This window comes from Suricata suricatta, chromosome 4 (assembly GCF_006229205.1).
Source record: "Suricata suricatta isolate VVHF042 chromosome 4, meerkat_22Aug2017_6uvM2_HiC, whole genome shotgun sequence".
Taxonomy (NCBI): Eukaryota; Metazoa; Chordata; class Mammalia; order Carnivora; family Herpestidae; genus Suricata; species Suricata suricatta.
This window is the reverse complement of record NC_043703.1, coordinates 156,361,683-156,374,739: the sequence shown is the minus strand read 5'-3', so window position 1 is coordinate 156,374,739 and position 13,057 is coordinate 156,361,683. Positions and strand designations below refer to the sequence as shown.

Sequence of the window (13,057 nt, the reverse complement as noted above, 5' to 3'; positions counted from 1 at the left end):
GGGTCAGTCCAATAAGTGAAAAACAGGAGATATTTGATCTTGTTTTAAGCATTGCCCTCAAACTGTGTGGTTGTGGCACCAAAGCAAAAATTACAGAGCAGAGAGAGATTAGGTCAGAGATACAGGTAATTGTAGCTGAGTCTGTGGACTTTGAAGACTGTGGAATGATGCAGTCTGTTTGGTCTTCCAGAATGTTAGGTCAAAATGCCCAAGACGTAGGACACCTGTATGGACTGATATGTTGCCATAGCTTAATGCCATATCTTTAAAATGTGCTCTTGGGGACTCCTGGGTGGTCCAGTCAGTTGGGTGTCTGACTGTGGCTCAGGTCATGATCTCACAGTCTGCTCAGTCCGTGAGTTGCACGGAGCCTGGAGCCTGCTTGGGATTCTGTGTCTCCCTCTCTCTATCCCCTCTCTTGCTCTATCTCTCTCTCTCAAAAATAAATAAAACATTAAAAAGCCTTTTTTAAAAATGTGTGCATGCTGTAGACTCACTTTGAAACTGTGCATCCTGATGGATCTTGTAACATGAATAAGACTTCTTGAGTGATTGATCATCACTCTACTCTCTCATTTCTGGAGACTCACTCTTACGCCATAAGAGCATGTGAGAGTATTTTTGTAAGGTGCACAGTGAGAAAATACATAACTTTAAACAGAACTAAAATAGTATCATATTTTGGATACTCACATTTTAAAAGGATGTCGAGGTTCATCAACATCACCATGATCATAAGGATGAGACATGCATGACACATGTTGCCAGGGTGTGAGACCATCAAAGGATGCTGACACAAGCTCAGACCTGGGCTCTATTCCTTTCCTGACAATGACTGGGCTGACTTGGACAAGTGACTACACTTCTGGGCTCCTCATTCTTCTTCTGTAAAATGGTCTCAATCTGACCAAAAGGAAAACATAAAAGACCCACACAAGGCTGAACTAGTGGATGGAAAGTGCTAGGAACAGCATTTGTCCACAACAGAACATCAACAAATCTCCATCCTGCAGGTTGAAAAAACGCACACTTCATGTGTCTGTATGTGTGTGTGTGTGTGTGTGTGTGTGTGTGTGTGTGTGTAAATGTCTTCTAGTGAAGAATACATGGAATCTTGCCTAACTGAAAGCCCAAATAGCAGCCCAATGGCATTGTCCAAAAGCCCTGATTTGTCATGCAGCTTTGAACCTTTCTTTTTCTCAAGAAAAAAGGCAAATCTGGAATATGATTAATACTTGGTAAAAAAAAAAAAAGCAAAGGAGAAGAAGGAGGAAGAGGGGGAGGAGGAGGAGAAGAAGAAGAAGAAGAAGAGGAGGAGGAGGAAGAGGAGGGATAAGGGGGAGGAAGAGGAGAGAGAAGGAGAAGGAGGAGGAGAAGGAAAAGGAAGTAAAGGAGAAGGAAGAGGAGGAGGGGAATAAGAGGAAGAGGAAGAAGGAACAAAGGGAAGGAAGAAGGAGAAGGAAAAGAAAGGGGAAAAGAAGGGGGGAGTGCTTTATCTAAGACACTAAATTTACTTCATTCTAAAACAAGGGCAATGAAAAGCCTATAAAATATGCGGTGTAACCAATCCCTCTTGAAAGTATATGATTAAAAAGAGAGATTCTTTACTCTTTACCTTCATAGAGACCTGTATCTAAAGTCATGAAAATAAGCCCTTGTATAGGCAACTAACAAACAAACAAAACCCCCACGAAACCCTGAGAATCGTAGGTCTATGCCTAATTCCTTAAATCCTGCCAGTACTTTGTCACTGAAGAAATTAAAAAACACCAGCCCTGGCAATGGGAGGTATGCGGATATAAAAGTGAGTTGCTTGGCAACAGATAAACTTAAAACTTTTACCACGGATTTGACAAAGAGGCTGAGAAAAGAAACGTGACGGCAACAGTAAAATTCTCAGGACCAGAAGCTCCCAGAGACCCACGGGCCTGTGTGTGCTAAAGCTGTGAGTTTGCAAACCGCATTTCCTGTTAGATTCTGGCAGTGGGAGGTGCTGGCTGGAGACACCAGGCAGGGGACTGGAGCGGAGGTTGGTGCCTCTGACAGTGTGGAAGCTTCTGGATAGAGCTGGCTCTGAGCAGGAGGGGATGGCAGACTCTAGTGGCCGGAGTCGAGGTAGCCATTTTTTTGTAGCTCCAGCCTGGCACCTGTGGTGCTCTGGGGTAGACTCAGGATCAGCTGTGAGAGTGTCTCGAAAAGCTCACTAGCCAGTGTAGACCTTCGGACTTCAGCTGCAGAGTGTTAGTGTATCCTGTTCTCCGAATAACACATTCTTCCTTTTCCTTCCTCCACACCATTTATCTTCTCTTCTGTTCTCCCTGTCCTCAGAACAAGCCCCCCACCTCGACACGTTTTAAATTTTTTCTTCTGAAACATCTAAGGTGGATTCTGCTTGGACGCTGACTAACAGGATCTTGTAAGAGTTTAAAGCCTCTCTGCATAGACTCACCTGGCAGAGCAAGATGATATGGGCAAAAGTAGACGTAAGCATTGGGAACCAAACTCCGAAGGGTCTTGTGCTGGTTAATTTAAATCTGTAGTAGAGAGCAATCACTATAGACAGAGCCAGAGATTACAGAAACAATACAGATGTAGCTATTCTCTGGGTTCTGCTTCTCAGGAGAGCCCTGGCCCCTGCGGGTGTTGTATGCCTGGCCGGTGAGGCCATGGTGTAGGTGGCAGAGGCCAGATAATGTAGAGTTCCGATATTAGCAGAAGCCCCTGGGACTCTATTCTAAGGTTCAGCAGAACCCTTGCTATTTCGAAGAGAGAGGAGTGAAATGGTCATGTTTTGTTTTCTTGAAAAGCACCCTCGTTGTAGGAGTGTGGAGGATGGATCTCCAAGGAAACTAGATTTAGGAGAGCATGACCCTCAATGGAACAACTCCTTGGAGATTCAGCTAAACTTCCACACAACTGAGAGGCACGTTTTCAACCTCCCTGCCACCCAGGCCCTCTTATTTGGCAGAGCCCAACTCACTTCTTCCTACTGACATCTGATTATCTCACAGTAAGCTGGGGCCATGGTGGGGACATGGTTTCTCCAAGGTTCTGCTCCAGATCAGACCACAGTGCTCAGAAACTATAGGTGAGGGCAGAAGGACTGATGATGTGACACTGTCATTCTTGACCCAGAACCATTTAAATAAATACAACTAGAAGTAGACAATGTAGGTGTCAAAAAGCATATGGACACAGAGAGGATGCTGACAGGGTTCATGATCATAAGAAGTCTTTATAGGAAGGCCTGAGTCTCTAGTCATGGTCAGGGGCTTAGCATGTCATCTTGTTATCCAGAAGGAAGGAAGTCATCCTACAAAGACTCCAAATATGGAACCAAGGGTGTGTTCTCTCTGTATTCAGTGACACTTAAGCCTTAGAGTCCCAGGGCCCTCAGAGTGTGTCGAGAGAGCCATCTGGTTTTATAAATTTGCAAAAGTAAGATACTTTAGCCACAATCAACCAAGACTGCTGTCTCTTTCCATTCCATCTTCTCTGCCAAGCTTTCTCTTGCGTTGGGTGGTATAACAGTGGCCATGGACATTTTGAGGCTCTCCCTGGGAAACATTTAAGTTGGGGTTAGTTTGGGTTTATTGATATGATTTTATAAGTCTCCGTCACTTCCGGAGCAGTCGAGTTATTGTAACCATTGGGGTGCAGGAATGAATTATAGCAATAATCCAATTACCCATGGTGTTGACTTAGCCGCAGCCCTGAAACAGAAGTGCAGGCCCAGAGGACGATTCACAGCCTAAACTTAGGCACAGCCGAGGCCACGTGTGGGGAGCAGTGGAGAAACAGGTCTTGAGATGTGCAGAGCCAGGAGCTAATCTGTGGAAATCCTTTCAATCACCAAACATGTAAAATTGTAAGCAGATAATTTGAAACAGAAGTTCTATCCTTCCAAGAATATGCTTGATAGTGCAGTCTATACAGTCAACATAGCCCACAGTTTTTTCCTTTTAAAAGGGAATCACATGAAATAGAATTATTAAAATAACTGTTTAAATTCTTGCTGATGTGAGTAAAAATACCAACATTAACAAAAATAACATGCTAGTAATGCACCATTGCGACAGAGACATTGTGATGAGCTGGTTAATGAGTATTGTCTATTCAAAGTTTTTAGAAGGAACCTTGAACAACTTGTAAAGTCCTGAAATCTTACGGGTTTTAGATAAAAGAAATGTGACTTTCCCAAATCTGACAGCAATAGTAACTATTTCCATGGCATTACTGATAAGAAGTTATGACATGGAAATTTTTTCTAAATTATTAATAACTAAAAGAAGAAATCAACCAGGGGTGCCTTAGTGGCTCAGTCAGTTGAGCATGTGACTTCGGTCAGGTCATGATCTCATGGCTCAGGTCATGATCTCACAGCTCTTGGGTTCAAGGCTTGGGTTGGGCTCTGAGCTAACACCTTGGGGCCTGAAGCCTGCTTCAGAGCCTGTCTCCCTCTCTTTCTGCCCCTTGCTTGCTCATTCTCTGTCTCTGTCTCTCTGTCTCTGTCTCTCTCTCTCTGTCTGTCTGTCTATCTCTCTCTGTCTCTCTCTCTCTTGCTTTATCTTCAAAATAAGTAAACATTAGAGAGAAATCAACCAGCTATTTGAGAAGAGAGGCAGAATTACCCTTCTCTTTTCTGTAGACAAAAGATGACAAAATCACTGTTATATGATGAAGTTATCAAAAATTATACCATTTGCCATACTGTTTTGTTAACAAAGGCTAATTGATTCCTAGCTCCTTTGGAGCTGTAAGATGTAAACTCTTTCTTTAAAGATGTAAACTCTGATCCAAGCATCCAGTGAATATTGATGACCAAGGAATATATAAATTTAATATATAGAAAATATACTTTATTTTGATATATTAAAATTAATATAATTTTGTAGATTGAATATATTGTCTATATATTAATATAGACAGTAAATAAATATAATATAAATTATACAATTAGGAAAAAAATTGCTATTTATTCATATGAATACTAGCCAACATTTACTGAGTGCTAACTGTATGTAAGGTATTGGTCTATGCATCTTTTTTTAAATGTATATTTGTTTATTTTGAGAGAGAGAGAGAGAGAGAGCGAGCGAGCATGAGTGGGGGATGGGCAGAGAGGTAAGAGAGAGAATCTCAAGCAGACTCCTTGCTGTCAGCATGGAGCCCCACTGAGGCTCAATCTCAGAAAATGTGAGATCTTGGCCTGAGCCAAAATCAAGAGTAGGACGCTCAACCAACTCAGCCACTCAGGCACCCCAAGGTATTGATAAAAGCACCTTATGCATATTATTTTTCAAAACACATACATGCACTTTCCCCATAAAATAATTCAATGAACTCACTCAGAGAGGATAGAGTCATTAATTTCAAATTAGAACTGTTTTGTCATAGGTAATTTAGATAATTGTTGGACATTTTCCTAAGGTCAAAAAAAAAAGTTCTCACAATAGGTGAATTGTTTTTATTTCGTTATAAAAATTCAGCATTTAAGGGATAAAGCAGGGTTGAGAAGAACAGCTTTGGACTCACAAAGATCTGAGACCAGATGCATGTTCTATTATTTACTGGATGCTCTTACAAAGCTACATACTTTTCCCCATCATGTCTCAATTGGATAGTGAAAATGTCAGTGAGGACATGCCATCAAGAGCCAAGGTCTAATTGCTTTATTTTGGGGTGTTATTCCCCCCAAGCATATGCCTTGGAAAGGAAGGAAAGAGGCTGTGTTTCCCCAGGACGCCGTTGGCTGCTGAAGGCTAGTTCCTGGCCAAAACCATTCTGCTTTTCATTTGCCACATGTTAAAAGATTTTCTCAGAAGAAACGTGGGCTCAGAGACCCCAGAACCACATCCCACCAGATACCACCAGTCACGGCCCTTCTCCTCACAAACTAGAAGCAGGGTCTGTGAACACACTGGCCCACCTGCCCGTCCTCCAAACTGCCTCGCTTCCCACACCTCCCCGGGTCTCACACTCCACTCCTCTCACTGAGATATGTTCTCGTCTCTCATCCATCTGTGAACCCTTCCCTACCCTTCAAGGTCCAGCTCACATGGCCTTTCCTCAAAGTACTCACATTCTTGGTGGCTCTTCTTCTTCTTAGGACCCCAGTCCTTTCAGATCAGAACTCCACCCTTATGGGTCTCCTGGCTGGCTCAGTCAGTAGAGCATGAGGTCCTTGATCTTGGGGTCATGAGTCCCACACTGGGTATGAAGCCTACTTAAAAAATAAATAAGTAAATAAATAAATAAATAAATAAATTACTCATTCTACCCTTATGGCTTCACTTAACCTTCCTTCCTTCCTTAAAAGTCCTTCCTCCCAATACAGGCACACTGGGGTTAGGGCTTCAACAAATGAATTTGTGGGGCAACATATTCAGTCCATAGCAGGAAGGGACCATCTACATTGGAAGAAGGGTATGAGCCATCCAGAGACTGCACCTTGCAAGAGATGCCTGTCCTGGGGCTTTGGGGGACTCCCAGGTGGTGGCACAGACAAGACATTCTGCCCAATAGAGGCTGACACAAATGAGCCAACCAGGGAAGTCCGTGTCCATGGCAGCTCTGAAGCTGCTTCAGTCTCCTGCTCTGAGTACTGCCCAGGCTAAAGGGAGAGGCTGAGGCGAAGCTGGGGGAGCCAGGGAGCAGCAGGGAGTGGGGGGGGGCACTTTGAGTGAGGTGTTTGTCCTCCGAAGCCCAAGGTGGCTCAGAGACCTGGATGTCACATCGGTGTCTTTGATTTCTAGGAGCGAGCAGGGCAGCGAGTGAGTGTTCAGTCATTAGTCAGTGAATTTCAGATGAGGTCCACATGAGCCCATGGCGAGCTCCTCATAACTGAAGACTCCCCTGCTGGGGCCACATCTGCCCCAGAAGCTGTAGAAGGCAGTGATGCGTTTGGAGAAGACCTTCAAACTCTTGTCCTGCCACAAGAGTCAGCCTCCTTGTTTACATAATAAAGTGAACTAGAGAAACTTTCCCATGTCTTTCCATGCCTGAGTAATTTTTTTACACTATAATCTTATGAACCATACTACTATTTTACTTATGAGTTTGCTTCGTTTTTCAGTGGCAGTTTAAGAAGAGAGCTAACGAGTTTTCTTCATTAGAAATATCAGACATCGAGGCTCTTTGTCTTTTTTTTGGCATATATATATAGGGAACATTAATAATATCTCATTAAAGGCTCTCTCTTCTTTCAACAGAGGGTATAGGTTGAACTTGTTTTATGACCCTTGCTTCCCTGCTGCCCCACAGTTGCCCACCTGCTGAGGTGGAGGAGTAGATCCTGACCACCAGCTCTCGCTCTTTCTAAGAGGCATGCTGATGGACACTGTTCCCCCCAAGAATTAGACTAGACAAAGTGGGCCCAAACAGAATAAGAGAGCCCATTAGAGACATTTTCTGTGCTTACATCTTACTGACTTTTATCATAAATTAGAGATTTTGAAGAGAATGAGTCATAGAAAAGGGAAAAATAATAGTGTGGTTCGGCAATCAGCATATGATATCTCCCCAATGACTCATAACATCAGACTCAAGTCAGGACAAACAGAGCTCCTGTCAGAAAGAAGGGCAGTTAAAAATAAAAGCAAAGTAGGGAGGGGGAGGGGAAAGTTTATAACTGTACCCGGAGCGCTCCCCACCCTGGATTCCCTAATGAGGGGTTTGAGGGAACAAATGAGCTGAAAAGCTTGCGTCATAAGTCAGGAGGAAGCAGCCCCCAGGAGCCAAGACAAATGGATTTCTGAAAAAAAACCTGCCAGGAAAAAAGGAGGGTGATGTGAGACCAAAAACATGCTTTATCTTTCAAATGGGTGGGGGGAGGTTAATGGGAGGAAGGCTCTTCCCAAGGGAAGCATTTGGTCAGACAGAGGAGCACAGGTTCTGGTGTTAAACAAACTTGCATCTGCCTTCAGGCTCCCCAGAATTTGCTGTGCAGCCGTAGAAGGCTGGGGATTAGTTCACTTCTCTGGCCCTCAGCTTTCACGCCTGTTCACAAGGACAGCAAGATGCAACCCAGGGCCATCGTGAGGAAGAGCAGATGTTAAGTGTGCGGAGCTCTTAGCTCGGTGTATCAATTTATCGATGGGGCAATAAATAATTCTCTGCCTTAACGCAATGGATGAAAACAAATCTTGACAGAGGTTTCTAAATCTCTAGTTAATAAACCCAAATATCTGTCAAGCGTGATATATGGTCTGAGCTCCAGAAGACTGGTTTAGAGCTCTGTTCAGCAACGCTATGATGCCCGCCACATTTAGTCCCGCAGAAGAGTTGAAGGGCCCCAGGCTGGTTCAATAGTCCCTGGACAGCAAGAGCTTCCTTCCCTAGTTTCTCTCTAACCTGTGTAGCCTGTCTTTCAATGCAATTTAGAGTCCTAAAAAGAAGTTTTAGATCAGCTGACTTTGGCATTAGCCTTGACTCTTCCACTTACTTTTTATGTGACATTGGCAAGAGGATTGACCCTTTGAGACTAATGGATAGACAGCTACTAGCCTAACTAGATGCTGTGAAATTTTGAATCAGGAAAATCTCAAGCACCTAGTGAAGGTTAGGGGCTCAAAAGTAATTGATGGACTATTTTTATTCCCTTTTAGTAACTAATCTCTGCATCTTCCTGAGTGTAAATAAGCTAACCAACTGCAGAAACTACTCCCTCTTCTGTTTACAAAAGCTTAGTTGGAAAGGAGTTAGCTCCGTGTCTGTTTCCAGGAAGGAAGGCATGACGGTACCACCCCTCAAGACAGCATCCTTGGGTCTTAGTTGGTCTCTGCTGTCTTGTTCCCAGGAGGGAGGAAGAAACACACCCTCAAAGAAGAGTAAGAGGTGTGGCCTTCCCTGTGGCCTGCCTCTGGCACTGGTGTATAAGGTTCACAGCCTTCAGAGACAGGGCTGTGTGGTTTTGGACCCTGGTTTTCAGCTCCATGGCTGTGTGAAGTTAGAACTAGGCAACCCCTCAGTTTCCCCTCCTGCCACTCATATCTCTCAGGGTTGCAGTGAAGTTTCAACACAACAAAGGAGGAGCTTGACCTACTGGTCACCGCGGCATAGTTGTTGCTTAGTTGTCCTGGCCACGCCCCCCCCCCCCCTTGTGCCAGGAGCTGAGGACAGCCCAGGAGAATGGTAGCTTAAACCATTGTATCTGTCTGTCTGTCTGTATTAGGAGGACAATCCAACCCAAACATGGTACCTCCACCCACATAAGAAGGCTACACCCTGGGCTAGTCAGCATAAAACCTATTACAACAATCCAACGATGTAAAATTGTAAGAAAACATCCACCAATCAAAACAGTCATGACTGCAGGTGAAGCTCCTTAAGAAAACAGAAACATATACCAGCAAACACTGGGAATCACTGGTCCACAAAGTCAAGCTCAAGGGGAAGATACAAATAAGCCTCCCCTAAGACAGGCAGGGAATCAAGAAGAATTTGTATATGCCGTATTTGGGCAAAGCAAAGTGTCTAGTAGTGTTGCCAATATTAAAGATGAGAACAATAGAAAAAGCAAATGTCCTACTATCATTAAAAACCACAGAAGACAAAAGTAAAGAGAAGGAAAAAAGATAGCATGTGGTAATTAAAACATTTCTTCTGGGTGCGTCTGGGAGGCTCAGGCAGTTAAGTGGCTGACTTCGGCTCAGGTCATGATCTCACTGTTCGTGAGTTCAAGCCCCGGTCAAGCTGTCAGCTCAGAGCCTGGAGCCTGCTTCGGATCCTGTGTCTTCCTTTCTCTCTGACCCTCCCCTGCTCATGCTGTCTCTCTTTCTCTAAATCTCTCTCTCTCTATCTCAATCTGTCTGTGTCTCAAAAATAAACATTAAAAAATTCTTCTGGAAAAAGGCATACATCAAGTTATAGAATAATTTTTATAAAGTATTTTACCAAAGAACTTATTTAAAAACAAAACACTCTCTAAAATTAAGATGAATGGAGTGGTATAAGTAAAAATTGAAATCTAAAGCATAAGATACCACTATCTGAACACTGAGTTTGAAAAAAAGCAAAAGAATAAACACAAGCAAACAAAAATCTATCAGGACTGAGTATGGTGAGGAAGCACAACTCTTGTTGGGAAGAGTGTGAACGTGCACAATGAACTTAGAAAGGTTTTTGGTAATATCACTGAAAACTGAATCTATACGTCTTATGAGTGAATGATCTCACTGTTAGAAAAAGGCCCCAACAGGGGCTCCTGGGTGGCTCAATGGGTTGAGCATCCGGCTTCATCTCAGGTCATGATCTCACAGTTCATGGGTTCAAGCCTGCGTCAGGCTCTGTGCTGACAGCTCAGAGCCTGGAGCCTGTCTTCAGATTCTGTGTCTCCCTCTCTCTCTGACCCTCCCCTGCACATGTTGTCTCTGTCTCTCAAAAATAAATAAAACATTTAAAAATTTTAAAAAATAGGTCCCAAGGAAATACACACACACACACACACACACACACACATCAAAAGATACATGCAGAAAAGTTCTTAAGAACATGCTTCATGAAGGTTCCAAAATGGAAACAGTACAAATATTAATGATTAATTGTTACAAAGGCACACAGTCCAGAGCTATCTGCCATGGCCAGGTTTTAGTTATTACTACATGCGCATCAGGGATGACTAGAACAGACATAATACCGAGTGAAAGAACACTAATGTAAATCAGTACACCGAGTGTGATTTCATTGACATCAAGTTTGACAAACAGGCAAAGCCCAACTCATCACTGAAATAAGAATAGATGTTATTTTTGAGGGATCAGGCATGAGAACCAGAAAAGAACAAGAGGGTGACCACTGAGGTCCCAGTAATGTCCCAGGTCCTAATTTCTGTGGTCCATCTGGATTTATTTCCTTAGTAGCCCCTCCCTTTCCTGCCCAGGCAACATACTGGTGATTCTTACACCCTACTGTATTTGTTACACTACAACTACTATTTACAATGTTTATAGGTCACCTTTGGGTCTATGCTGTTGTATGATGACCATAGGCACCGTGGAAAGTTGGAAACGAACACCCAAAGGGTTTAAGTCCAAGGCTCAAGCCGTGTCCTGGATCTTCTGACTCAAAATTATGTGTTCCTCTCACTACCCGTCTCATTGCTTGGAACCTCGCAGTTTTGCAGATGACTGGGTAATGACAGGAGGCTGTCATAATCTGCAATCATGGGACTCATAGTGGCACACATTCTAGATCTTCAGTGCCTCTGGCATTCCCTTAAGCATCAGGCTGGTAGGAAAGTACCAGTGCTGGAAGAGTTAAATTGTGAGAGGACTTGAGACATCGTAGTTCAAAACCCTTGCCAATAAGTCTTTATTATGTGCAGCGTTTTCAAAGCAAAATTACACCATGTTAGAAAGTGAATGAGGCAAATTACTGATGATGTCACCAAAGTAATAACTGCTAATGAGCATTTTACTTCTGGGGATTGCTTGATGCCACACTGACAGGAACAACTGATTTGCTTTCTGCGAATCTATTTGGATTATTTACAAGGCATCTTGAAAGTTGTAAAAGCCTAATGTAAGAAAATGATAGATCAAAGTTTGAATAGAACACAGGGATGACAGAAGGGAAAATGTATCCCCTCTTGTGTAATGGGTAGTTTGACAAGGGTTTGAAGGACTTTCCTAAGGGGTGACAGTAAGCACATATTTAAATGATTAGAGTTCCACCCAAATTAAAAAGAAGCATAAATAAAATTTGAAACATGTTTTTATTTCCCCAAAGGACTTTGAAAGAAAATGGTCCTTAACTGGGAGATTTCATTTTGATGTGACATACCCTGTTCTGGTGACGGGGACGCTGTGGACACTGGCAGTTTGGTATTTGACAACCAGTGAGGATCCAAGACTCAAGTCTCTGCTTGTCCTCTTCCGAGCTGCCATCTCTCTCCATTCCAGTGTCCATTAGCAGATCCCCGGGGGTGAGAGGCACAAAAAGAAAGAAATTGAGATTCTCGTTATTCATGTGGATACTTGTAAGAACTGGCATAGTAAAAAGGAGAAAGAAAAGAGTTGCATTAGTGGTTGGGAAGGAAGAGAAAAAAGTCAATAAGTTAAAAAGATGTCTAAATATTGGTGGGCTCTCATGCATGCATTAGCAGTGAGCTGTAAAGTCTTGGGTCCATTCGTGAGTCCACTGCCCGTGAATATCCTCACTGGGTGGGGGTCCTGGACACTGAAATCCCCCAATGACCACCGAAAGAAGCTGGCTAAAACATAATCAACATGTTGATGCAGAACTTGGTCAAGGAAGATCTAGAAATGCAGACTATGCAGCTTCAAGTCAGAGATACAAACAGAAGAGAAAGCATGTCATAGTGGATGGACCTCGAAGGTCCAGATCAGACACTTAGGACCCAAGCTTGAAAGGACCCACATTATGTTTAAGGCTTTGCTGCTGCCATCTTGAAATTCTTCATAATTTTATTTTTGAACTTTGCCTCCTAGGTGAAGTCAGATGGAGTAAGAAGCATGTGTGTGAGCAGACACGTGTGATGTGTGTGTACCTTTCCCTGTGGCTTCATTTGCACGTGGTGTTTGGGATGTCCCACGCATAGAGTTTCATCGGACCATCCTGTATGGAAACCAAAGCGTGGACACGTGATTGCATTACGTCCACTGCTGAGTGAGCAGTGGTGATGGGCCACACTTTCCTTCCAAACCAAGACTTGCATCAAACACAGAAAAAAGGCAGTGAGTGATGTTCGAAGAAATTATATCTTCTCCTGGTCACATTACTTTCCTGTATTAGCCAATCACTTATGAGGAAAAGGAGGAAATAGAAGGAAAGGGAAAGAAAAGGCACCCAGCTGTCCAGCGCTTCCGGTCTGCCCTTCTCATTAATGAGTCAGAAGGAGTGGAGCACCTCAGTGGGTGGAGCTTATGACTAGAACTGGCGGTTGAGTTGAAACTCCATGCTGGGTGTAAAGACAACTTAAAAATTGGAAAAATAGGGCTGCCTGGGTGGCTCAGTGGGTTGAGGGCCCGACGTCTGCTCAGGTCGTGATCTGGTGGTTTGAAGGTTCAAGCCCCACATTGGGCTCTGTGCTGACAGC

The 13,057-nt window shown here is 43.5% G+C and overlaps 1 long non-coding RNA gene across 1 annotated transcript in view; it reads left to right on the top strand.

Annotated features, from left to right (window-relative positions):
* Positions 1–1,867: 1,867 nt before the first annotated feature.
* LOC115289196 overlaps positions 1,868–13,057 on the top strand; it is an 11,853-nt gene continuing 663 nt past the window's right edge. Inside the window, exons 1-2 of the long non-coding RNA XR_003907458.1 lie at positions 1,868–1,945; positions 12,450–12,695. This is a non-coding gene — a long non-coding RNA (uncharacterized LOC115289196). The remainder of the gene's footprint in view (positions 1,946–12,449; positions 12,696–13,057) is intronic.